We start from the raw sequence: 25967 nt of genomic DNA, 5'->3' as shown, positions 1-25967 counted from the left end.
CCCTAGAAAGCGCAGCATCACCTGGTTCTCGAACATAAATTGGTGAGATTTCTGCTCAAATGTCACTTCCTCCAGGAAGCCCTCCCTGTTTCTTGGTTCTCCTGTCTCATTCTCTCATTCACCAGGCCAGTGGAGCCATGGTGGACCTATCCCAAGATCCCAAAGGGCCTTGCAGGCCATGTTAAGACATTTGCTCTTTGTCTGGAAGAGAACTGGGAGTCACCGAAGTGTTGACAGCAGGGAAGATTAAGATCAGATATGCTGATAGATCTGGGGCTCAGAAAGAATTATGAAAAGCAGCAAGCCTCCTTACTTGATACACAGACAAGCTTGCTCAACCAACAGTGGCTTCATCCTACCTCCCCAGGGTACTTAGTGTTTTCCAGAATGGGACATGACTACACCTGGGGGCCTTAGAATTTTTTTTTTTTTTTTGAGACAGCATTGATTTGTTGCCCAGACTGGAGTGCAGTGGCGTGATCTGGACTCACTGCAACCTCTGCCTCCTGGGTTCAAGCAATTCTCCTGCCTCAGCCTCCCGAGTAACTGGGACTACAGGCATGCACCACCACGCCTAGCTAATTGTTGTATTTTTAGTAGAGATGGGGTTTCACCATGTTGGCCAGGCTGGTCTTGAACTCCTGACCTCGTGATCTACCTGCCTCGGCCTCGCCTTGGCAAAACTCCGTCTCTACTAAAAATACAAAACTTAGCCAGGCGTGGTGGCTCGTGCCTGTAAGTCCCAGCTACTTGGGAGGCTGAGGCAGGAGAACTGCTTGAACTTTGGAGAGAGAGGTTGCAGTGAGCCAAGATCATACTGCTGAACTCCAGCAAAAAAAAAAAAAAAAAGGAAGCTGGGGCTGGGCGCCGGCGCTCACGCCTGTAACCCCAGCACCTTGGGAGGCCAAGATGGGAGGATCGCTTGAGGCCAGGAGTTTGAGACCAGCCTGGTCAACAGAGTGAAACCCTAAACAAAAAAAGCTGGTTGGTTGTTGGGAGGCCTGGTTGCTTTTTGGGAAGGATAATCCTCGTCCACACCAGGTGATTCAGTGAGCAGGGTGGACACAGATGCTGGGTGTCCACGCCCCGGCCCCACAGCAGCCAGAGGAAGATACCAGCCCGCGCACCCGTCGCCATGGCAACCTCAACCCCACTCCTGGACCCTAGCTCGTAAGGGGGCAGGGTCTCGAAAGCCGTTCGCCCAGAGGCTCCTCGGTGCTCCGTGCGGGTCCCCGCCGTCAGCCCCAAGGACCCTCTTGGCACCAAGCAGCGCTGTCTCCCTTCGGCCACACGGTGGCGGCGCAGAGCCGAGCTCTGCGCCCCACCTGGGAGGCGGCGCCCGCGGGATGGGGCTCCTCCGCCCAGCTCCCAGACCTCGACCAGGACCGGGCCCGACATCCAGGCCGAGCGCGTCGCTGGGGCTTAACCGCCGTTCCCCAGGGCGCCCCTCCACTCCTCCAGCGGGCTCCCGCATCCCCCATTATGGGGTCCGGCGGACCCCAACCCCTGCTCACGTGACTCGCCCGCCACCCTCGAAGAACTCTCGAGCGGCCTTCCCGCCCTGCTGCAGGTCACACGCTGCGCACCTGGAGGGCGTCAGGCCAGCCCCCAGCTACAGCTTTCCCCTGCTCAGGCTCGGCTCAACCCGGGCCCGCCCCTGCTCCGAGCCCAGGAAGAGCGTCCTGTCCAGCTCCCAAGTGTGCCGGCCCGTGGGGAACGAGGCGGGAGTGGGCTCCAGCGGTGCGACCCTCGCTTCTCCGACTCGGGGCCCTCCCACCTCGGGGGAAAAAAGAGGCCTCTGCCTCCGCCTCCTTCCCTGAGCTCTGCCACCCTCACCCCAGCTCTCCGACCGCGGATCCCGGGTATTGCGCTTAGGGGTCGCCTTGCAGGCCCAGAGAAGCGGGCAGAGCACGCGCACGCACGTGCCGGGGCGGGGCGTCACCGGGGGCGGGCCCTGGAGGGGCGGGGTCTGCGGGCTCCGGTTCCCGCGGGGCGCGCGCGGGGTGACGGGAGCCAGGACTACGCGGAAATGGGGGTGGGGGGCGCGGCACGTGGAGGGGCGTCCCCAGCATCCGCGAGTGGCTTGAGGGAGCACAAGGCCAGCTGGGTCTGGGCGCTGGATGGGCGGCCGTGGCATTGGGTCCTGATTTGGGTCCCAAGTACTGTGCACAACCGGCCCGAGGGGAGAGGGGAGGAGACAGGAACCCCGCCCATTTTCCGGACCAGGTTCTTGGAACCAGCCCGGAAATCCTGGGACTCAATCTGGGGGCCAGATCTGTAGGCGATAGTTTTTTCTAGAGACGGGTTTATGCAGCCCCAATACGCCGTCGCACTCATTTCCCACATTCCAGGAACGGTCCAGGTCTGTCCTTCAAGGGTTTGGGGACTCCGTGACTCCCTCTCTCCACAACTGCAGGGTGGGCCCCACTCTGAAAACCCGGCAAAGCGATGGCGGTCCCTCAGAGCCCCTCCTTCATATTCAGTTTCAACAGGATTGGGCATTGGGGAAACCTTGGGACCGCAAGCCACATGGAGAAAGAGCTCCCCGCTGGTTCCTTTCTCGTGCAGTCTTTGCAAAAGAGGACCAGGTGGTGACCAGAAGGGCACTTTGAGGGCTGAAGAGCTCAAACTGCACAGGGATAGGACCAAGGTGCAGAGTCCTGGGGGCCCTTTTTTTTTTGTCATGTCTGTTTTTCCATTCGGCCTGGAAATACCCGGAAATTCTTCCTACCTGTTTTTCCCTCAGAAAAGTTTTTTTCTGTAAAAGTGGCCAGGCACGACTGTAATCCCAGCACTTTGGAGGCCGAGGTGGGCGGATTGCTTGAGGCCAGGAGTTCGAGACCAGCCTGGGTAACATAGCAAGACCCCCGTCTCTGCCAAAAATACAACAAGTTAGCCAGGCGTGGAGACGCGCGCCTGTAATCCTAACTGCTGGGGAGGCTGAGGCAGGAGACTCGCTTGAACCTGGGAGGCAGAGGTTACGGTGAGCCACCAAGATTGAGATCGTGCCACTGCACTCCAGCCTGGGCCACAGAAGTGAGACTCTGTCTCAAAACAAGGAAAAAAAAAGAAAAGTAAAGAAAGGACATCTCGGCCGGGCTCTGTGTGTGGCTTATGTCTGTAATATCAACACTTTGGGAGCCTGAGGCAGAGGGATTGCTTGAGGCCAGGAGTTTGAGTCCAGTCTGGGCAACATTGAGAGACCCTGTGTCTACAAAATATAAACAAAATTCATGCGCCTGTAGTCCCAGCTACTCTGGAGGCTGGGGTGGGAGGATCACTTGAGGCCAGGAGGTCGAGGCTGCAGTGAGCAGCCGCTCTATCCTGGGTGACAGAGACCCTGTCTCTCAGAAATGAATGAATGAATGGACATCTTGCTGTGAGATGTGCTGTGTAAACCCTTTGCAATGTCCTCCAGAGAACTTTGGTAAGGGCTTTTGCTTTTTTTCGGTGCTTTTTGGAGTTGGATTGGGGGGTGTGTGTGTGTGCGCAAGTAGGGAGAAAGGGACTGGTTTTATACATTTTGTATATTTTTCCTTTTATGAGAATAGAATAGCCTCCCTGGCTATTCTGGTAGAATAGCTCATTCTGTGCCCTCTACCCCGAATGCCCTGCCTTTCCTCCTCCCCATCCTGTAAGGGCCACCTTTCTCCACCTCATTCTGCTCCTTCTGTTGCCACCAGCTCTTTTCCAGTCCCTCATTATAGTCAAATAAGAACAGGTGAGTGGCCTTTCTACTGGTGAATCAGTAGGCCATAATGAGTGGGAATTTTGCTACCACCAGAATACTTTTTTTTTTTTTTTTTTTTTTTTTTGAGACGGAGTTTCACTCTTGTTGCCCAGGCTGGAGTGCTCAGGCACGATCTTGGCTCGCCCCAACCTCCGCCTGGGTTCAAGCGATTCTCCTGCCTCAACCTCCTGAGTAGCTGGGACTACAGGCGCCCGCCACCACGCCCAGCTAATTTTTGTATTTGTAGTAGAGACAGGGTTTCACCATGTTGGCCAGGCTGGTCTCCAACTCCTGACCTCAGGTGATGTGCCCGCCTCAGCCTTCCCAAAGTGCTGAGATTACAGGCGTGAACCACCACACCAGGCCCCAGAATCCTTATGATTACAAGAAACTGCTGGTTTGTTGGTTTTATAAACCTCTTGGTTAACATAATTCTTGTTTCCCTCTTTGTTTTGGATGGTAAGAAGCTCAGAACTTTTCTGTATCTTTATTATTTTTTGTTCTAATTTCCTTCCTTCCTTCCTTCCTCCCTCCCCCCCTTTCTTTCTCTCTCTCTCTTTCTCTCATTGTCTCTTTCTCTCCTTCCTTCCTTCTCTCCCTCCTTCCCTTCCTTTCCCTTCCCTCCCCTCCCCTCCCCTTCTTTTCTTTCTTTCTCTTGCACTGTCACCCAGGCTGGAGTGCAGTGGTGCAATCTGGGCTCACTGCAACCTCCACCTCCCAGGTTCAAGCAAATCTCCAGCCTCAGCCTTCCGAGTCGCTGGGATTACAGGTGCATGCTGCCATGCTTAGCTTAATTTTATATTTTTAGTAGAAACAGTGTTTCACCATGTTGGCCAGGCTGGTCTCAAACTCCTGACCTCAAGTGATCCATCAGCCTTGGCCTCCCAAAATGTTGGGATTACAGGCGTGAGCCACCATGCCCATCCCCAATTCTCTTATTTACTTTTTTTTTTTTTAAACAGAGGAGGTCTTGCTACGTTGCCCAGGCTAGACTCGGACTCCTGGGCTCAAGCAGTACTCCCAACTCAACCTCCCAAGTAGCTGAGACTATAGATACCCACCTGGCTTGGTATAATAAAAATATTTTTTAAGGCTAAAAGTAAAGAATAAGTTCAGTGCAGTGGTGCATGCCAGGAGTCCAATTATAGCCTAGGAAACACAGCAAGATACTGTCTCTCAAAAAATAAAAAAATAAAAACTTTTTATTTTGGAAATTTTCAAGCATACATAAAAGTAGAGAGAATATAATAAATTATCATGGCCAGGCACGGTGGCTCACGCCTGTAATCCCAGGACTTTGGGAGGCCAAGGTGGGCAGATCATGAAGTCAGGAGTTCAAGACCAGCCTGGCCAAAATAGTGAAACCCTGTCTCTACTAAAAATACAAGAATTAGCCGGGCATGGTTGCATGTGCCTGTAGTCCCAGCTACTTGGGAAGCTGAAGCAGTAGAATCGCTTGAACCCAGGAGCTGGAGGTTGCAGTGAGCCGAGATCTCGCCACTGCACTCCAGCTTGGGCGACAGAGTGAGACTTCGTCTCAAAAAATAATAATAATAAATTATTATGTACCTACCACACACCTTCAATAATTATCAACATTTTACCAATCTTGTTTCATCCACCCCCCCACTTTTTCCACTCTCTGAAGTATTATAAAGCAAATTCCAGACATGATATCAATTCACCTGAATTATTTCATTATCAATCTCAAATAAGATTTTTTCATGGGAGGCTGAGGCAGGAGAATGGCGTGAACCCGTGAGGCAGAGGTTGCAGTGAGCAGAGATCTTGCCACTACACTCCAGCCTGGGCGACAGAGCGAGACTCCATCTCAAAAAAAAAAAAGAAAAAAAAAATTTTTTTTTTTTTTTTGAGACAGTCTCGCTCTGTCGCCCAGGCTGGAGTGCAGGGGCGTGATCTCTGCTCACTGCAACCTCCGCCTACCGGGTTCACGCCATTCTCCTGCCTCAGCCTCCTGAGTAGCTGGGATTACAGGTGTGCGCCACCACGCCCAGCTAATTTTTGTATTTTTAGTAGATACGGGGTTTCACCATGGTGGTCAGGCTGGTCTCGAACCCCTGACCTCGTGATCCACCCGCCTTGGCCTCCCAAAGTGCTGGGATTACAAGCGTGAGCCACCGCGCCCAGCCCAAAAAAATTTTTTTCAAACATAACTCTAATGCTACTGTCACACCTAATTGACAAAATTTATGCAAATTCCCTAACATTATTTAATACCTAGTCCATGTTCAAATTTCGTTTTTTTGAGACAGAGACTCACTCTGTCACCCAGGCTGGAGTGCAGTGGTACAATCTCGGCTCACTGCAACCTCCGCCTCCTGGGTTTGAGCAATTCTCCTGCCTCAGCCTCCCTAGTAGCTGGGATTACAGGTACCTGCCACCACACCAGGCTAAGTTTTTGCATTTTTAGTAGAGACGGGGTTTCACTGTGTTGGCCAGGCTGGTCTCGAACTCCTGACCTCGTGATCTGCCCGCCTAGGCCTCCCAAAGTGCTGGCATTCCAGGTGTGAGTCACCGTGCCCGGCCTCGAGTTTCTTTAACAATTGGTTTGTTCCAATCAGGATTCAACAAGATCCACACACTTCACTTGGTTGATGTGTCTCTTAAGTAACTTTTGATCAGTTCCACTTTTCTTTCCATTTTCTAATGCTATTGAGTTGTAGAAGAAACCAAAATATTTGTCCTGTAAAAGTTCCTACATTCCAGATTTGGCTGATTGCTTTCCAGTAGTGTATTTTTTTCTTTTTTGAGACGGAGTCTTGCTCTTGTCGACCAGGCTGGAGTGCAATGGCACGATCTTGGCTCACCGCAACCTCCACCTCCAGGTTCAAGCAATTCTCCTGCCTCAGCCTGCTGAGTAGCTGGGATTACAGCCACCTGCCACTACGCCTGAGTAATTTTAGTAGAGATGTGGTTTCACCATGTTGGCCAGGCTAGTCTCAAACTCCTGACCTCAGGTGATCTACCTGCCTTGGCCTTCCAAAGTACTAGGATTACAGGCGTGAGCCACCGCACCCAGACTCGGTAGTGTATTTTACCTTGTTTTTCTGCCCTTTGTATTTCCAGTAAACTGAAAATTAGATCCAGAGGCTTAATTAGATTCAATAATGCCTGAATGTTTCTTTTTCTTTCTTTTTTTTTTTATTTGTGACAGGGTCTCGCTCTGTCGTCCAGGCTGGAGTGCAGTGGCACAATCATGGCTCACTACAGCCTTGACCTCTTGCCTCAGCCTCCCAAGTAGCTGGGACTACAGGCAGGCCATCACACCTGGCTACTTTGTTTTTGAGATGGGGTCTCACTCTGTCACCCAGGCTGCAGTGCAGTGGCGTGATCTTGGCTCATTGCAACCTCCGCCTCCCAGGCTGAAGCGATTCTTCTGCCTTAGCCTCCCGAGTAGCTGGGACTACAGGCGCCCGCCACCATGCCTGGCTAATTTTTGTATTTTTAGTAGAGATGGGGTTTTACCATATTGGCCAGGCTGGTCTCGAAGGCCTGACTTCGTGATCCACCTGCCTCGGCCTCCCAAAGTGCTGGGATTACAGGCGTGAGCCACCGTGCCCGGCCATACCTGGCTACTTTTTAATATTTTTGTAGAAATGAGGTCTTACTATGTGGCCCAGGCTGGTCTTGAACTCCTGAGCTTGAGTGATCCTCCCACCTCGGCCTCCCAAAGTACTGGTATTACAGGTGTGAGCCACTGCACCTGGCCCCCTGAGCGTTTCAAGAATACCTTATTGGTAACAGTGCTGTGTACTTATTATATCACATCTGGAGACACATATGTCTAGTTGACATTTTTACTGATTGATCAGTGGGTTTGCCCTCTTCAGTATAAAATTTCCCATCAACCTTTCACCTACTGGTTTTAGTATCCACTAATGATTCAATTGTATTAGCTATTGCAAAATAATTTTCTAATTCATTCTTTTTGAATTCATTAGCTCAGTGTAAAGAACTTTTTTTTTTTTTTTTGAGACGGAGTCTTGCTCTGTTTCTCAGGCTGGAGTGCAGTGGCGTGATCTCCGCTCACTACAAGCTCCGTCGCCTCCCGGGTTCACGCCATTCTCCTGCCTCAGCTTCCCGAGAAGCTGGGACTACAGGCGCCTGCCACCACGCCCGGCTAATTTTTTTTTTGTATTTTTTAGTAGAGACGGGGTTTCACCGTGTTCTCCAGGATGGTCTCGATCTCCTGACCTCGTGATCCGCCCGCCTCGGCCTCCCAAAGTGCTGGGATTACAGGCTTGAGCCACTGCGCCTGGCCAGTGTAAAGAACTTTTTCTCATTCATTATTTGATTCTTTTGAAATAAAATTTATACAAGACAGACAAAATAAATGCTTAATTTCTCTTATGTATTTTTATGACTTGCCTGAACTCCTTTGTGGAACGGTGTGTTAAAAACAAAAAGGCAGGCCTAGCCGTGGAATTGAGAGAGTACACACCTCGGAGTCATACTTACTAGCTGTCTGACCTTGGGCAATCCTTGTGAGCCTGTTTGCTTAACTGCAAAATGGAGTTACTGACCCCAGCATCTCCATACCTTCCATAGAATCATATCCAGGCCTAGATCTAACAATTCCTTGTGCAGGATGTAGAAAGCATTAATTGTGGAAAATTTGGAAAATGCAGATAGAACAAAGAAGATGATATAAGTCTTGTGAAAAAAGTCTAGCACATGCCTAGCATATAGGAAATAATTTTTACAATCCTCGCTCCGCTTTCATGCTGCCCTACCTCAGCATCCTCCTGGAAGAGGGGAAATTTAGCCACGAATTTCTTGGGATGACTCAAGCTTCATCCCTAGACAATCCAAGCAGGAGTGAGAGGGGGTGTCCCGGGAAGGGAGCAGGTGGTGGATTCCTCTAGTCTTATGTTAAGAGCTAGTGATTTGAGCTTAGACCTGCCACAAACTTGCTGTGAGATCCTGGGAAAGTCACATAACTCCCTGAACCAGAGTTACTCACCTGAGAGATAGAGGTTGTCCATGCTGATCTGTCGAGGTTGTTGGAAGACCACATGGGATGTGAACGTGTATGTGCCCACCACAGTGCTAGCTATTGGGAGGTGCTCAGAAAATAGCAGTTAGCTCAGTTCTGAGTTGGGGACCTCCCTTCACATTCAAGTTCACTCATAATAGTCTATGAGGGGCTGCGCATGGTGGCTCACGCCTATAATCCCAGCACTTTAAGAGGCTGAAGTGGGCAGATCACTTGAGGCCAAGAGTTTGAGACCAGCCTGGCCAACATGGTGAAACCCCATCTCTACTAAAACTACAAAAATTAGCTGGATATGGTGGCATGTGCCTGTAATCTCAGTTACTTGGGAGGCTGAGGCTCCCAAGCCTGGGCGACAGACTCCATCTCAAAAAAAAAAAAAAAAAGTCGGCCAGGCACAAAGTCTATGAGGGCTGTATGAGGTGAGGTTTGGAACTCAGCTTCTCACAAAGCTGCTGTGTGAATTGGGAAACCTCCCCTTTTCTGGGGCATGGATCCCTCCATTTGTGAAACGGTGAAATTAGAGGTCCAAATTTAAATGCCCATAGGAGCAGCTGGGTAACATAAGGAAGTTAAATGAGTGAGGAGTTCAGACAATGGGGACTATAGCAGTTTGACAAACTAACCTCATGCAAAAGAGGTGGCTACTCTATTCCTGCTGGTGGTTACAAAGCAGGAATAGCAGGAATGTGGGCCTGGGTGGCCATGTTTTTTTTTTTTTTTTTTTTTTTTGTTTTGTTTTTGAGACAGTGTCTCACTCTGTCGCCCAGGCTGGAGTGCAGTGGCGTCATCTCAGCTCACTGCAAGCTCCTCCTTCCGGGTTAGGCCATTCTCCTGCCTCAGCCTCCTGAGTAACTGGGACTACAGGCGCCTGCCACCACGCCTGGCTATTTTTTTGTATTTTTAGTAGAGACGGGGTTTCACCGTGTTAGCCAGGATGGTCTCGATCTCCTGACCTCGTGATCCGCCCGCCTCGGCCTCCCAAAGTGCTGGGATTACAGGCACTTTGGGAGGCTGAGGTGGGCGGATCACGAGGTCAGGAGATCGAGACCATGGTGAAACCCCATCTCTACTAAAAATAGAAAAAAATTAGCTGGGCGCAGTGGCGGGCGCCTGTAGTCCCAGCTACTCGGGAGGCTGAGGCAGGAGAATGGCGTGAACCCGGGAGGCGGAGCTTGCAGTGAGCCGAGATTGCGCCACTGCACTCCAGCCTGGGCGACAGAGCAAGACTCTGTCTCAAAAAAAAAAAAAAAAAAAAAAGAAGCTGGAAAGTTGTATTTTTAAAATCTTATTTATTTTGTTGTTAATTTAATTTTAAATTGGAATGATGGCAAGTAATTTGAGATATTTAACAACCTGTGCACAGCAAACAAGACGAGTGCAGACATACCTCATTTTATTGCACTTTACTTGTGCTTCATCAAATTTTTTTTTTTTTTTTTTAGGTAGGGTCTTGCCCTGTCACCCAGGCTAGAGTGCAGTGGCACGATCACTGCTCACTGTAGCCCCAACTGCCCGGGCTCAAGTGATCCTCTCACCTCAGCCTCGGTAGCTAGGATCACAGGTGCGAGGCACCAGGTCTAGCTGATCTTATTTTTTATTTAATTTAATTAATTTATTATTATTATTATTTTATTTTATTTTATTTACTTTTTTTTTTGAGACGGAGTCTCACGCTGTTGCCCAGGCTGGAGTGCAGTGGCGCCATCTCGGCTCACTGCAAGCTCCGCCTCCCGGGTTCCCACCATTCTCCTGCCTCAGCCTCCCGAGTAGCTGGGACTACAGGCGCCTGCCATCGCGCCCGGCTAATTTTTTGTATTTTTAGTAGAGACGGGGTTTCACTGTGGTCTCGATCTGCTGACCTTGTGATCCGCCCGCCTCGGCCTCCCAAAGTGCTGGGATTACAGGCTTGAGCCACCGCGCCCGGCCTATTATTATTTTTTGAGATGGAGGTTTGCTCTTATTGCCCAGGCTGGAGTGCAATGGCACAACCTTGCCTCACCGCACCGTCCACCTCCCAGGTTCAAGTGATTCTCCTGCCTCAGCCTCTGGAGTAGCTGGGATTACAGGCATGTGCCACCACGCCTGGCTAGTTTTGTATTTTTAGGAGAGACGGGGTTTCTCCATTTTATCAGGCTCGTCTCGAACTCCTGACCTCAGGTGATCCACCTGCTTCAGCCTCCCAAAGTGTTAGGATTACAGGCATGAGCCACTGCACCCGGCGTATTTTTTATTTTTTGTGTAGAGATGAGGTCTCCCTATGTTGCCCAGGCTGGTCTTGAACTCCTGTGCTCAAGCAATGCTTCCATCTTGGCTTCCCAAAGTGCTAGGATTCCAGGTCCAAACCACCACACCCAATCGATTTTTTTTTTTTTTTTTTTTTTTTTTTTTTGAGACGGAGTCTCGCTGTGTCTCCCAGGCTGGAGTGCAGTGGCGTGATCTCGGCTCACTGCAAGCTCCGCCTCCCGGGTTCACGCCATTCTCCAGCCTGATATTTTTTTTTTTGAGACAGAGTCTTGCTCTGTCGCCCAGGCTGGAGTGCAGTGGCTTGATTTCAGCTCACTGCAAGCTCCGCCTCCCGGGTTCACGCCATTCTCCTGCTTCAGCCTCCCCAGTAGCTGGGACTACAGGCGTCCGCCACCATGCCCAGCTAATTTTTTTTTTATATTTTTAGTAGAGACGGGGTTTCACCATGTTAGCCAGGATGATCTCGATCTCCTGACCTCGTGATCCACCCGTCTCGGCCTCCCAAAGTGCTGGGATTACAGGCGTGAGCCACCGCGCCTGGCCCCGATATTTTGTTTTTAACAAATTGGAGGTTTGTGGCAACCCCATGTCGAGCAACTACAGGCACCATTTTTCCTACAGCATGTGTTCATTTCGTGCCTGTGTCATATTTTGGTAATTCTCACAATATTTCAGATTGTTTCATTATTATGGTATCTGTGATGGTGATCTGTGACCAGTGAGCTTTGATTTTACTATTGTGATTGTTTTGGGGTGCCACAAACTGTGTCCGTATAAGATGGCAAACTTAGGCTGGGTGCGGTGGCTCACACCTGTAATCCCAGCACTTCGGGTGGCCCAGGCGGGTGGATCACGAAGTGTAGGAGTCCGAGACCAGCCTGGCCAATATGGTGACACACCCTATCTCTACTAAAAATACAAAAATTAGCTGGGTGTGGTGGCTCGCACCTATAGTCCCAGCTACTTGGGAGGCTGAGGCAGAAGAATTGCTTGAACCCAGGAGGCAGAGATTGCAGTGAGCCAAGACTGCACCACTGTACTACAGCCTGAGTGGCAGAGTGAGACTCTGTCTCAAAAAAAAAAAAAAAAAAAAAAGATGGCAAACTTAATAAGTGGTGTGTGTTTTCTCACTGTTCCACCCACCAGTGCCCTTCCCTCATCTCTTTCCCTCCCCTCTGGCCTCTCTATTCCCTGAGATAAAACGATATTGAAATTAGGCCAATAAGCCGGGCGTGGTGGCTCAAGCCTGTAATCCCAGCACTTTGGGAGGCCGAGATGGGCGGATCACGAGGTCAGGAGATCGAGACCATCCTGGCTAACACGGTGAAACCCCGTCTCTACTAAAAGTACAAAAAACTAGCCGGGCGAAGTGGCGGGCGCCTGTAGTCCCAGCTACTCGGGAGGCTGAGGCAGGAGAATGGCTTAAACCCGGGAGGCGGAGCTTGCAGTGAGCTGAGATCCGGCCACTGCACTCCAGCCTGCGCCACAGAGCGAGACTCCGTCTCAAAAAAAAAAAAAAAAAGAAAGAAATTAGGCCAATAAAAACCCTACAGTGCCCCAGAACTTAAAGTATAATTAAAAATAATAATAATAATAAAATCCTGCAGTGGCCTCTAAGTGTTCAAGTGAAAGGAAGACTCGAATGTCTCTCATTTTTAATCAAAAGCTAGAATAAATTAAACTTGGTGAGGAAGGCCAAAAGCTAGGCCTCTTGTGTAAGTTAGCCAAGTTGTGAATGCAAAATAAAAGTTCTTACAGGAAATTAAAAGTGCTACTCCAGTGAACACATGAACGATAAGAATGTGGAACAGGCTGGGCACTGTGGCTCACGCCTGTAATCCCAGTTCTTTGGGCGGCCAAGGCAGGCGGATCACTTGAGTCCAGGAGTTAGAGGTCAGCTTGGGCAACATAGTGAGACCCTATCTCTACAAAAATAAAAAGTGAGCCAGGGCTGAGTGCAGTGGCTCACACCTGTAATCCCAGAACTTTGGGAGGCAGAGGCAGGCAGATCACTTGAGGTTGGGAGTTTGAGACCAGACTGACCGACATGGTGAAACCCTGTGTCTACTAAAATACAAAAAAAAAATTAGCCGAGTGTGGTGGTGCATGCTTGTAATCCCAGCTACTTGGGAGGCTGAGGCAGGAGAATTGTTTGAATCCGCGATGCGGAGGTTGCAGTGAGCAGAGATCGTGCCATTGCACTCCAGCCTGGGCGGCAGAGTGAAAATTCGTCTAAAAAAAAAAAAAAAAAAAAAAAGTGCAAGGTGAAGCAGCAAGTGCTAATGGAGAAGCTTTAGCAAATAATCCAGAGAATCTTTTTTTTTTTTTTTTTTTTTTTGGAGACAGAGTCTTCTTCTGTCACCCAGGCTAGAGTGCAGTGGCACAATCTTGCACTGCAACCTCCGCCTCCTGAGTTCAAATTATTCTCCTGCCTCAGCCTCCCACGTTGCTGGGAATACAGGTGCCCACCACCACGCCTGGCTAATTTTTTTTTTTTTTTTTTAGATGGAGTTTTGCTTTTGTTACCCAGGCTGGAGTGCAATGGCTTGATCTTGGCTCACTGCAACCTCTGCCTCCCGGGTTCAAGCAATTCTCCTGCCTCAGCCTCGCGAGTAGCTGGGATTACAGGCGTGTGCCACCACACCAGGCTAGTTTTGTATTTTTAGTAGAGATGGGGTTTCACCATGTTCACCAGGCTGGTTTTGAACTCCTGACCTCAGGTGATCCACCCGCCTCGGCCTCCCAAAGTGTTGGGATTACAGGCGTGAGCCACCGTGCCCAGCCTAATTTTTGTATATTTAATAGAGACGAGGTTTCACCATGTTGGCAAGGCTGGTCTCAAACTCCTGACCTCAAGTGATCCACTCGCCTCAGCCTCTCAAAGTGCTAGGATTACAAGAGTGAGCCACCATGCCCACCCAACATATTTTCAGTGTAGATGAAGCAGACTCCAGTCCAAGCACGGTGGTTCATGCCTGTAATCCCAGCTGGGTGTGGTGGCAGGCACCGGTAATCCCAGCTACTCAGGAGGGTGAGGCAGGAGAATTACTTGAACCCAGGAGGCAGAGGTTGGAGCTGAGCCTCGGAAGGAGCCGAGATTGCACCATTGCGCTCCAGCCTTCGTAACAAGAACAAAACTCTGACACACACACACATGCACACACACACGAGCCTTCTATAGGAAGAAGATGCCATCTAGAACTTTCATAGCTAGAGAGAAGTCAGTGTGTGGCTTCAGTGCTTCAAAGGACAGGCTGACTCTCTTGTTACGGGCTAATGCAGCTGGTAACCTGAATTTGAAGCCAGTACTCACTGACCATTCTGGGGAAAATCTCAAGGACTTTAAAACTTACGCTGAATCTACTCTTGCTGCCCTCCATAAATCTGGCAACACAGCCTGGATGACAACACATCTGTTTACAGCATGGTTTATGGAATAGTTTAGGCCCACTGTTGAGACCTACTTCTTAGGAAAAAGATTTCTTTTAAAATATTACTGCTCATTGACAATGCACCTGATCACCACCCAAGAGCTCTGATGGAGATGTACAAGATTAATATGATTTTTGTGCCTGCTAACACAACATCCATTCTGCAGCCCATGCATCAGGGAGTAATTTTAACTTTCAAGTCTTACTATTTTAAGAAATACATTCGGCTGGGCGTGGTGGTTCACGCCTGTAATCCCAGCACTTTGGGAGGCCGAGACGGGCGGATCACGAGGTCAGGAGATCGAGACCATCCCGGCTAACACGGTGACACCCCGTCTTTACTAAAAATACAAAAAAATTAGCCGGGTATGGTGGCAGGCACCTGTAGTCCCAGCTACTTGGGAGGCTGAGTCAGGAGAATGGCATGAACCCAGGAGGCGGAGCTTGCAGTGAGCCGAGATCGCGCCACTGCACTCCAGCCTGGCCAACAGAGCCAGACTCCGTCTCAAATAAATAAATAAATAAATAAATAAATAAATAAGAAATACATTTTAGGCCGGTGCAGTGGCTCATGCCTATAATCCAAACACTTTGGGAGGCTGAGGCAGGCAGATCACCTGAGGTCAGGAGTTCAAGACCAGCCTGGCCAACATGGAGAAACCCCATCTCCACTAAAAATACAAAAATAGCCGGCCGGGCGCGGTGGCTCAAGCCTGTAATCCCAGCACTTTGGGAGGCCGAGACGGGCGGATCATGAGGTCAGGAGTTCGAGACCATCCTGGCTAACACGGTGAAACCCCGTCTCTACTAAAAAATACAAAAAACTAGCCGAGCGAGGTGGTGGGCGCCTGTAGTCCCGGCTACTCGGGAGGCTGAGGCAGGAGAATGGCGTAAAAACCCGGGAGGCGGAGCTTGCAGTGAGCTGAGATCCTGAGTGAGCCACTGCACTCCACCCTGGGCGACAAAGCAAGACTCCGTCTCAAAAAAAAAAAAAAACAAAAATAGCCAGGCGTGGTGGCACGTGCCTGTAATCCCAGCTACTCGGGAGGCTGAGGCAGGAGAATTGCTTGAACCTGGGAGGTGGAGGTTATGGTGAGCCGAGATCATGCCATTGCACTCCAGCCTGGGCAACAACAGCGAAACTCCGTCTCAAAAAAAAAGAAAGAAAAGAAAGAGGAGAGGGGAGGGGAGGGGAGAGGGGGAGAGAGGAGGGGTGGGGCAAGGCAAACATTTTAATGCTGGGCGCCGTGGCTCCCACCTGTAATCCCAGCATTTTGGGAGGCCGAGGCAGGTGGATTACCTGAGGTCAGGAGTTTGAGACCAGCCTGACCAATATGATGAAACCCCGGCTCAAAGCAAAACAAAAAACAAAGTGTATGTCCTTGACCAAATCACCTAGCCTCTCTGTGGCTCACTTTACTTTTTTTGAGACAGTCTCGCTCTATCGCCCAGGCTGGAGTGCAGTGGCCTGATCTCAGCTCACTGCAACCTCCACCTCCCGGGTTAAAGCAATTCTACCTCAGCCTCCCAAGTAGCTGCGACTACAGATGCCCGCCACCACGCCTGGCAAATTTTTAAAAAACTTTTAGTAGAGACGGGGTTTCACCGTGTTAGCCAGGATGGTCTTGATCTACTGACCTTGTGATCCGCCCACCTCGACCTCCCAAAGTGCTAGTATTACAGATGTAAGCCACCGTTCCTGGCCTGTGCCTCACTTTTCTTATCTGTAACATTGGGTAATTATAGCACTTACTTTACAGGATTGTTGCAAGGGTTAAATGAGCAAGGTCAGGACTAGGGGGAGGTTAATGAGGTACTCCTCTTAAAGCACAAAATTTAAGGAGACACCAAAAATCTCAATAATCAAGACAATAACTGGGTTTTTTTTTTTCTTTTTTTCATTTTTTTAAGAAGGAGGCTAGGCATGGTGGCTCACGCTTACCTGAGCACTTTAGGAGGCTGAGGAGGGCAGACAACTTGAGCCCAGGAGTTTGAGCCCAGCCTGGGCAACATGCCAAACTCCGCCTCTACAAAAAATACAAAAATTAGCCAGACATGGTGGTGCATACCTGTAGTCCCAGCTACTAGGGAGGCTAAGGTGGGTGGATTGCCTGAGCCGGGGAAGTCGAGGCTCCAGTGAGCCACGAGTGTGCCACTGCATTCTAGCATGGGAGACAGAGTAAGACCGTGTCTCAAAAAAATAAAATAAAGGCCAGGCATGGTGGCATATGCCTGTAATCCCAGCACTTTGGAAGGCCAAAGTGGGTGGATCACCTGAGGTCAGGAGTTCAAGACCAGCCTGGCCAACACGGTGAAACCCCATCTCTACTTAAAATTATAAAAATTAGCTGGGTGTGGTGGTGTACACCTGTAATCTCAGCTACTCGGGAGGCTAAGATAGGAGAGTCACTTGAGCCTGGAAAGTGGAGGTTACAGTGAACCAAAATTGCTCCACTGCACTCTAGCTCAGGAGACAGAGTGAGACTTCATCTCAAAATAAATAAATAAATAAATAAATACATAAATACATAAAATCAAATAAAAAAGAGACGGGGTCTCAATATGTTACTCAGGCTGGTCTCAAAATCCTGGGATCAAGTGATGCTCCCCCTCAGCCTCTCAAAGTGCTGGGATTACAGGCATTAGCTACCATGCCTAGCCAATAATCAAGGCATATATTTTAATATAATTTTGTTTTTCTTTGTTTTGAGATGGAGTCTCTCTCTGTTGCCCAGCCTGGAGTGCAGTGGTGTAGTCTCAGCTCACTGCAACCTCCACCCCCTGGGTTCAAATGATTCTCCTGCCTCAGCCTCCCGAGTAGCTGGGATTACAGGCACATGCCACCATGCCCGGATAATTTTTGTAATTTTAGTAGACACAAGATTTCAACATGTTGGCCAGGCTGGTCTTGAACTCCTGGCCTCAAGTGATCTACCCACCTCAGCCTCCCAAAGTGCTGAGATTACAGGCATGGGCCCCTATGCCCAGCCTTAATGTAATTTTTAAAACTCAAAAATATTGCAAAAAACTCCATGATGAACAAAACATCAACATTTTAAATAATGACTGAATTTGACACTTGCATGGGCACTTGCATGACTGGGGTTTACTGGTCTCACCCTAATCTCAGTCCTGTGGGATCCTGTCTGTATTGAAATTTTTAAATGAGATGCTACATATCAAACCTTAGAACAGTGTCTGGCACCATGCGAGTGCTCAGTAAAATAATAATGATGAGGCCAGGTGCAGTGAATCACTCCTGTAATCCCAGTACTTCGGGAAGCCAAGGCAGGAGGATCACTTGAGCCCAGGGGTTTGAAACCAGCCTGGGCAACATAGCAAGACCCTGTCTCTACAAAAATAAAAATTAAGGCCAGGCACGGTGGCTTACAAGTGTAATCCTAGCACTTTGGGAGGCGAAGGTGGGTGGATCACAAGGTCTAGCAACTTGAGACCAGCCCGGCCAACATGGCAAAACCCTGTCTCTACTAAAAATACAAAAAATTAGCTGGGTGTGGTGGCACACACCTGTAGTCCCAGCTACTCAGGAGGCTGAGGTAGGAGAATTGCTTGAACCTAGGAGGCAGAGATTGCAGTGAGCAGAGATCACACCATTGCACTCCAGCCTGGGTGACAGCTCAAGACTCCATCGCAAAAAAAAAAAAAAAAGTAGTCAGGTGTGGTGGTTAATGCCTGTAGTACTAGCTCCTTGGTAGGCTGAGATGAAAGAATCACTTGAGCCCAGGAGTTTGAGGCTACAGTGAGCTCCACCACATTTCAGCCTGGGTGACAGGGCAAGACCTGTGTCCAAAATAGATAAATAAATAAAATGATGATTATGATGGATAACATAATGATGTAAGCCACTGTGGGTCCTATTCTGTCTTCAGGTCAATGGTACACATAGTGTATTTGACACACAGAGAGAATCATATTTTAACCTCCATATGTCAGAATTTTTATCAGTAACAATTATGAAATAAAACAAATAATCATGGCCAGAAAGTAAACATAGCAAAAATTTTATTTTTTATTTTTATTTTTTTTTGAGATGGAGTCTTGCTCTGTTGCCTGGGATGGAGTGCAGTGGCACGATCTTGGCTTACAGAAGGCTCTGCCTCCCAGGTTCATGCCATTCTCCTGCCTCAGCCTCCCGAGTAGCTGGGACTACAGGTGCCCTCCACCATGCCCAGCTAATTTTTTTGTATTTTTAATAGAGATGGGGTTTCACCATGTTAGCCAGGATGATCTCGATCTCCTGACCTCGTGACCCACCTGCCTCAGCCTCCCAAAGTGCTGGGATTACAGGTGTGGGCCACCATGCCTGGCCAAAAAATTCATTTTATTTAACTACATATATATACTCAAACTAATAAAAATGTCTTGAAAATGAAATAAAAAGCCAGGCGCAGTGGCTCAAGCCTGTAATCCCAGCACTTTGGGAGGCCGAGACGGGCGGATCACGAGGTCAGGAGATTGAGACCATCTTGGCTAACACGGTGAAACCCCGTCTCTACTAAAAATACAAAAAACTAGCCGGGCGCGGTGGCGGGCGCCTGTAGTCCCAGCTACTCCGGAGACTGAGGCAGGAGAATGGTGTAAACCCGGGAGACGGAGCTTGCAGTGAGCTGAGATCAGGCCCCTGCACTCCAGCCCGGGTGACAGAGCAAGACTCCGTATCAAAAAAAAAAAAAAAAAAGAAAATGAAATAAAAATTACAATTCAAAATGGAAAAGTAGGGGGCTATGCATGGTGGCTCATACCTGTAATCCTAGCAGTTGGGGAGGCTGAGGCAGGTGGATGGCTTGAGCCCAGGAGTTCAAGACCAGCCTGGGCAACATGGCAAAACCCTGTCTCTACAAAAATTGCAAAGATTGGCTGGGCACAGTGGCTTACGCCCGCAATCCTAGCACTTTGACAGGCCAAAGCGGGTGAATCACCTGAGGTCAGGAGTTCGAGACCAGCCTGGCCAACATGGTGAAACCCCGTCTCTTCTAAAAATACAAAAATTAACTGGGCATGGTGGTGCATGCCTGTAATCCCAGCTACTTGGGAGGCTGAGGCAGGAGAATCGCTTGAACCTGGGAGGTGGAGGTTACAGTGAGCTGAGATTGTGTCACTGCACTCCAGCCTGGGCAACAAGAGTAAAACTCCATCTCAAAAAAAAAAAAAAAATTAGCTAGGCATGGTGGTGGGCATTTGTAGTCCCAGCTACCCGAGAGGCTGAAGCGGGAGGATTACCAGAGCCAGGGAAGTCAAGGCTGCAGTAAGCTATAATCACACCACTGCACTCCAGCCTGGGTGACAGGGCGAGACCCTATCTCGAAAAAAAAAAAGAAAAATCAAATGTTGGGGAAGGCGGGCACAGTGGCTCACACCTGTAATCCCAGAACTTTGGGAGACTGAGGTGGGTGAATCACTTGAGCCCAGGAGTTTCTGAGACCAGCCTGGGCAACATGGTGAAACCCCATCTCTACCAAAAATACAAAAATTAGCCAGTGTCATAACTTGGTCTCAAAATAAATAAATAAATAAATAGATTAAAAAAATTTTTTAAGCACAAAAGGGAAAAAAGTAATGGACTAATAGTTTTTAATTATATTTATGGAATTTTTTTTTTCCCACAAAAGGGAACATACGTACACACAAGAAGAAATACCTCCAAAAGTGTGCACTTGGCTGGGTGCAGAGAATAATTTGCACAAAGAATGACAGAATTGAAGCAATTCAAATTTTTTCCCCTTGCTTTTTTTTTTTTGTTTGAGACGGCGTCTTGCTCTGTAGCCCAGGCTGGGGTGCACTGGCACCATCTTGGCTCACTGCAAGCTCCACCTCCCACGTTCATGCCATTCTCCTGCCTCAGCCTCCCGAGTAGCTGGGACTACAGGCACCCACCACCACGCCTGGCTAATTTTTTGTATTTTCAGTAAAGATGGGGTTTCACTGTGTTAGTCAGGATGGTCTCAATCTCTCGGCTTCGTGATCCACCCACCTTGGCCTCCCAAAGTGCTGGGATTACAGGCGTGAGCCACTGCGCCCGGCTCTTCCCTTGTTTTTACAGTTACTGTGCTATCACTGTTGATTTCAAATTTGTTGTTTAAATGCAAGGATGTGGAGACATGAACTACTCCCAAAGTGAGCTCCCATGATTTTCGACCCACTGGGGACTCTCAAACTAAAGGTATTTTGTAGCTGACTCCCTGTGTGCTGGGGGCCAAGCGTATAACTCAGAGTTATCCAAATTAGCTTCCATGTAGAATATATTACTTATTAAACGTTAGATAATAAAAACATATGAATCTGCAGCTTACATATATTCCTAAAATTTACAGTAGTCCCTCTGCTTTGGGAGGCCGAGGTGGGAGGACCCCTTGAGCCCAGGAATTCGAGGCTGCAGCGAGCTGTGATTGTGCCACTGCCCTTCAGCCTGGCTGACAGAGGGAAACTCTGTCTCTTAAAAAAAAAAGAACAAAAAACAAAAACCTCACAGCAATCACAACAATTAGTACTTTGACCAACAGAGGGATCTCTTTAGGAAGGATGATTTTATCACCAACATTATTTAGAATTGCCAAGCCATGGTGATAGTAAAAAGCAGACCTACCCAGTTTCATTGATGTTTCTATTTTATCTTTTTTTTTTTTTTAACTTTTTTTGTAGAGATGGGGTTTCGCCATGTTGCCCAGGTTGGTCTTGAACTCCTGGGCTCAAGCAATCCGCCTGTCTCAGCCTCCCAAAGTGTTGGGAGTACAGGCGTGAGCCATGGCACCTGGCCTCACTAATGTTTTAAAATTCTCTACAGACAAAGCATGCCTTATTTCTTCCACATGGCAGGCTCCGCCACCACCCTTACCTGATTCACCTCTGCCTCAGGCTACCAGTTTCCCATCTTTGGCCAAGACAAAGGCCCCTTCCAAAGCTGACAACATTCCACTACTTTTTTTTTTTTTGAGATGGAGTCTCGCCCTGTCACCCAGACTGGAGTGCAATGGCACGATCTCAGCTCACTGCAACCTCTGCCTCCTGGGTTCAAGCCACTTTCCTGCCCCAGCCTTCTGAGTAGCTGGGATTGCAGGCGTGCACCACCACTCCCCGCTAATCTTTAGTAGAGACAGGGTTTCACCATATTGGCCAGGCATGGTCTCGAACTCCTGACTTTGTGATCCACCCACCTCAGCCTCCCAAAGTGCTGGATTACAGGCATGAGCCACTGCGCCCAGTCCTTTTTTTTTTTTTTTTGAGGTGGAGTGTTGCTCTGTCACCCAGGCTGGAGTGCAGTGGCGTGAATTTTTATTTCCCGGTTTCAAGTGATTATCCTGCCTCAGTCTCCCAAGTAGCTGGGATTATAGGCGTGGACCTTGATGCCCGGCTAATTTTTGTAGTTTTAGTAGAGACGGGGTCTCGCCATGTTGGCCAGGCTGGTCTCAAACTCCTGACCTCAAATGATCCATCTGCTTCAGTCTTGCAAAGTGCTGGGATTACAGGCATGAACCACTGCACCTGGCCAACTTTCTTTTATTAATTCTTTCTTTTATAAAAAGAGACAAAGACTACCTCTAAATCCACTCTTTCTAATTTTGGCTCCACAAGCTATTTCCAGCCAATGACCCTGGGTAAGTCAGTTCATCTCTTTAAGCCTGTTTTCTCATCTGGAAATGGAAGTAACAGTCCCTGCCCATGCCTTACCCCTGTGAGGGCTCCATGAAGCAGTGGGGGAGAAGAGTGTTTAGAAAGAGGGAGGCACAACCCAGGTGGAAGGTGTACACAGATGGCAGGCCTTGACAACAAAGTTGATTATGTTCTTCTGAGGTCACTGGATCCAGGATCTGGGAGAGGGGAAGGGGATCTGGTGGGTGCTAGACTGCAATCACTGAATTAGATTTTTTCCTTCCAGGAAAAGGCTAGATCCTCTTGGCCAGGAGGCAGAGGACTGATCACCATGACCTGGCCTGCTCTGCTGCTGGATCAGAGCCTGACTGGATAGAGAAGTTCTCTTCCAGTGGAAGGTGGCCAAGGAGTAGGGTACAAAGAAACACTGAAGCCCACTGGCTCTTGTCCTGGGAAGCACCCGGAAAAGAGCTTACCTATTTGTTTAACTGTCTTCCCTAAAGAAAATGTAACTTTTTTTTTTTTTTTTTTTGAGACAGGGCCTCATTCTGTCTCCCAGGCTGGAGTGCAGTGCCATAATCATTGCTCAGTGCAGCCTTAACATCCCAGGTTCAAACTATCCTCCTGCCTCAGCCTTCTGATTAGCCAGGACTACAGGCACATGGCACCAGGCATTTTTGTAGAGACGGGGTTTCACTGTGTTGCCCAGGCTGGCCTCAAACTCCTGGGCTCAAGCAAGCCTGCCTCAATCTCCCAAACTGCTGGAATTACAGGCATTAGCCACCGTGTCTAGCCAGAGAATGTAACTTTCTAGAGCGGGAGTCTTTTTTTGGGGGGAGCTCAAATAGCAGAAATTTATTTCTCACAGTTCTAGAGGTTGGGAAATCCAAGATCAAGGTGCTACCAAGGTAGATTTCATTCTGAGGACTCTTCCCTTGACTTGTCATCAGCCACCATCTTGCTGTGTGCTCACATGACCACATGACCTCTTCTTTGTGAGCTTGAGAGACAGGGAGTAAGCTATCTGGTGCCTCTTCTTATTAGGGCACTGTCTTAGTCCATCGAGGCTGCTACAACAAAATACTTTACAGTGGGTAATTTATCAAAGACTGAAATTTATTTCTCCCAGTTCTGGAGGCTAGGAAGTCCAGGATCAAGGCCCCAGAAGATTTGGTGTCTAGTGATGACCAGTTCCTCATCCAGAGCACTTTCTATGTGTCCTCACACGGCAGAAAGGCAAGGCAGCTCTCTGGTGCCTCCTTTTTTTTTTTTTTAATTTCTTTTTATTTATTTTTAGACAGACTTTACCTCTTTTTGCCCAGCTGATCCGCCTGCCTCAGCCTCCCAAAGTGCTGGGATTACAGGCGTGAGCCACTACACCCGGCCTCTGGTACCTCTTTTTTTTGTTGTTTTTTTATTTTATACTTTACATTCTGTGATACATGTGCAGAACATGTAGGTCTGTTACACAGGTATACACATGCCATGGTGGTTTCCTGCACCCATCAACCGTCATCTACATTAGGTTTTTCTCTTAATGCTGTCCCTCCCCTAACCTACCTCACCCCCTGAACAAACTTTTTTCCGAAAGAGCCAGCTAGTAAATATTTTAGGCTTTTCAGGCCATATGGTCTCTGTTGCAAGTACTCAACTCTGCTGTTGTAGTGAGAAAGCAGCCATAGACGATACGTAAACGGAGCGTGGCTGTGTTCCAATAAAACTTTATTTATGGATACTACAGTATGAATTTCATATAACTTTCACATGTCATGAAATATTCTTCTTTTGACTTTTAAAATGATTTAAAAATCTAAAAACCATTCTTAACTTGCGAGCATACAAACACAGTAGGCCAGATTTATCATGTGGGCCACAGTTTGTGCGCCTCTAGCCTAGAGGGCAGAGACCGTCTTCTCCTCTGCTGTATTCCCAGTGCCTAGAACAGTGCCTGGCATGTAGCTGGTGCTCAGTAACTATTTGTTGGTGATCAGCTGCTCCCTTTTCTGCCCCTTTTAACTTCAATTCCCTCCCCAACTCTTCCTGCTACTATATCACCTCTGCTGTCACCTCCTGTCCTCTCTGATGCCAGCAACCAAATTCAGCCTCACCCCCGGGCTCCAGGACAATGGTACTGCTCTGTGGAGGAGCTCACTGCCTAATTCTCCGCCTTGCTCTCCTTCACCCTCTGCAGTCCTGGACTATCCCACCTGCATGTTTCTGTTCCTCCTCTTCCTCTCTGACCACTCCCTTTTTTTTTTTTTTGCCAATTGCAGTGACTTTATTTTAAAGGGTTTTCAGACTTATAGAAAGGGGCTTTTTAGATGGGGCTGTGTCACTAGTCAACCATCTTCACTGTGGAGTCCTAATCACTATGATGCTTGTTTTGTAGATCACAAGGATTCATTCAAATTGTCTCTTCCATTCCTTCATAATAGGTTACGTAGTCTGAAAGTACACCCCTCCTTCTCTAGTACATTGCATTCAAACAGGTTGCTGCTACTTCTCTATTGTCATTCATCTTTTCATCATCTTCTTATTCCTCTTAGCGCAGTCGGGGCATAACATATTATCTTCTATGCCTGGGGTGGGGGGGATGGGAAAATGCAGACAGGTGACAAGAAGAGAGAAATCATCCTCCTGTGAGTGGTAGGCACCCAGGCCTGACCTGCATGAAACTGCAGGCGCACCCAACCCTTTGTGTCTGCCGAGAGAAGTCTGCCATGGACCACACACCACCTGACTCCAGAGGCTTGCATCAAAAAGGCCTCAAGAGAAACAGGAATGGAACATGAATTCACAGCCTTAGGCTGAACAGACCTTGCAGCAATTCTTGCCCGTGATGCCAACATGGCTCCCTCGCTGAAGTTATCACTTCAACTGTATTAGTCTCTTCTGCTCTCTCATTCATCTCATAGGTTTTCTGAAGCCTTGCTGTCTTGGTCACTGCCTTGCGTTTCCTCGAACATCGCTGTAATCTGGTCCTTTGTGACACTTCAGGTATATCTTGCTGTTGTTCAGGGCAAGCATGCCTACGGACCCTCAGATAAACTTCGATTTTCTTGCCATTGGTACTCAGACTGAGTTGTCGACACCAGTCCCGCAAAGAGTCCCAACACACCTTATTAATGGGAGGCAAAATGGTTGGCAAGGGAAGAGCCGGTATTTTGCATCTAGCTTTTTGTGGAGCTGTAAATTGTTCATGTGTTTGAAGTAGATGACCTTGATTGTATTTCATAGGCTTCTCCAGTTTGACACCAGAAGTTGAAGAAACACTTGGTTCCATTTGTTCCATATTTGGATCATCTTTAACTGGCACCAATGTCAAAATCACACTTTCCTCATCATCTACTTCCCCCTCAAAGAAATTCTTCTTGCTGCTATCCAAATTTGAGTCTGACATTTTCAGCAACACCCGTCTTGCCCATTCGGTGATATGTTGTTTCAAAAATTAGGCCGGGCAAGATGGCTCATGCCTGTAATCCCAGCACTCTGGGAGGCCCAGGCAGGCAGATCACTTGAGTCCAGGAGTTCGAGATCAGCCTGGGAAACATGGCGAGACCCCTGTCTCTACCAAAAAATACAAAAATTAGGCAGGCGTTGTGGCGTGTGCCTGTAATCCCACCTACTTGGGAGGGGGTAGTGGGAGGACTACCACTCCCTCTTTTTTTTTTTTTGGCAACGCAGTCTCACTCTGTGGCCCAGGCTGGAGTGCAATGGCACAATCTCGGCTCACTGCAACCTCCACCTCATGGGTTCAAGTGATTCTCCTGCTCAGCCTCCCGAGTGGCTGGAACTACAGGCGTGTGCCACCACGCCCGGCTAATTTTTGTATTTTTAGTAGAGATGGGTTTCACCATGTTGGCCAGGCTTGAAACCACTCCCTCTTTGGCTTCATTGTCTACCAGTCCCTGATCACAGTCAGGGGAGTTCCTCTAGG

The 25967-nt window shown here is 48.6% G+C and overlaps 1 pseudogene; it reads right to left on the bottom strand.

The window, feature by feature from the left end:
* Positions 1-24526: 24526 nt before the first annotated feature.
* LOC105494510 (developmental pluripotency-associated protein 2 pseudogene) lies at positions 24527-25430 on the bottom strand (annotated as a pseudogene).
* Between the last annotated feature and the right edge of the window lie 537 nt (positions 25431-25967).

The sequence above is a fragment of the Macaca nemestrina genome, chromosome 1 (genome assembly GCF_043159975.1).
Source record: "Macaca nemestrina isolate mMacNem1 chromosome 1, mMacNem.hap1, whole genome shotgun sequence".
NCBI lineage: Eukaryota > Metazoa > Chordata > Mammalia > Primates > Cercopithecidae > Macaca > Macaca nemestrina.
The sequence above is the reverse complement of the archived record's forward strand: the minus strand, read 5'-3'. Positions and strand labels throughout refer to the sequence as shown.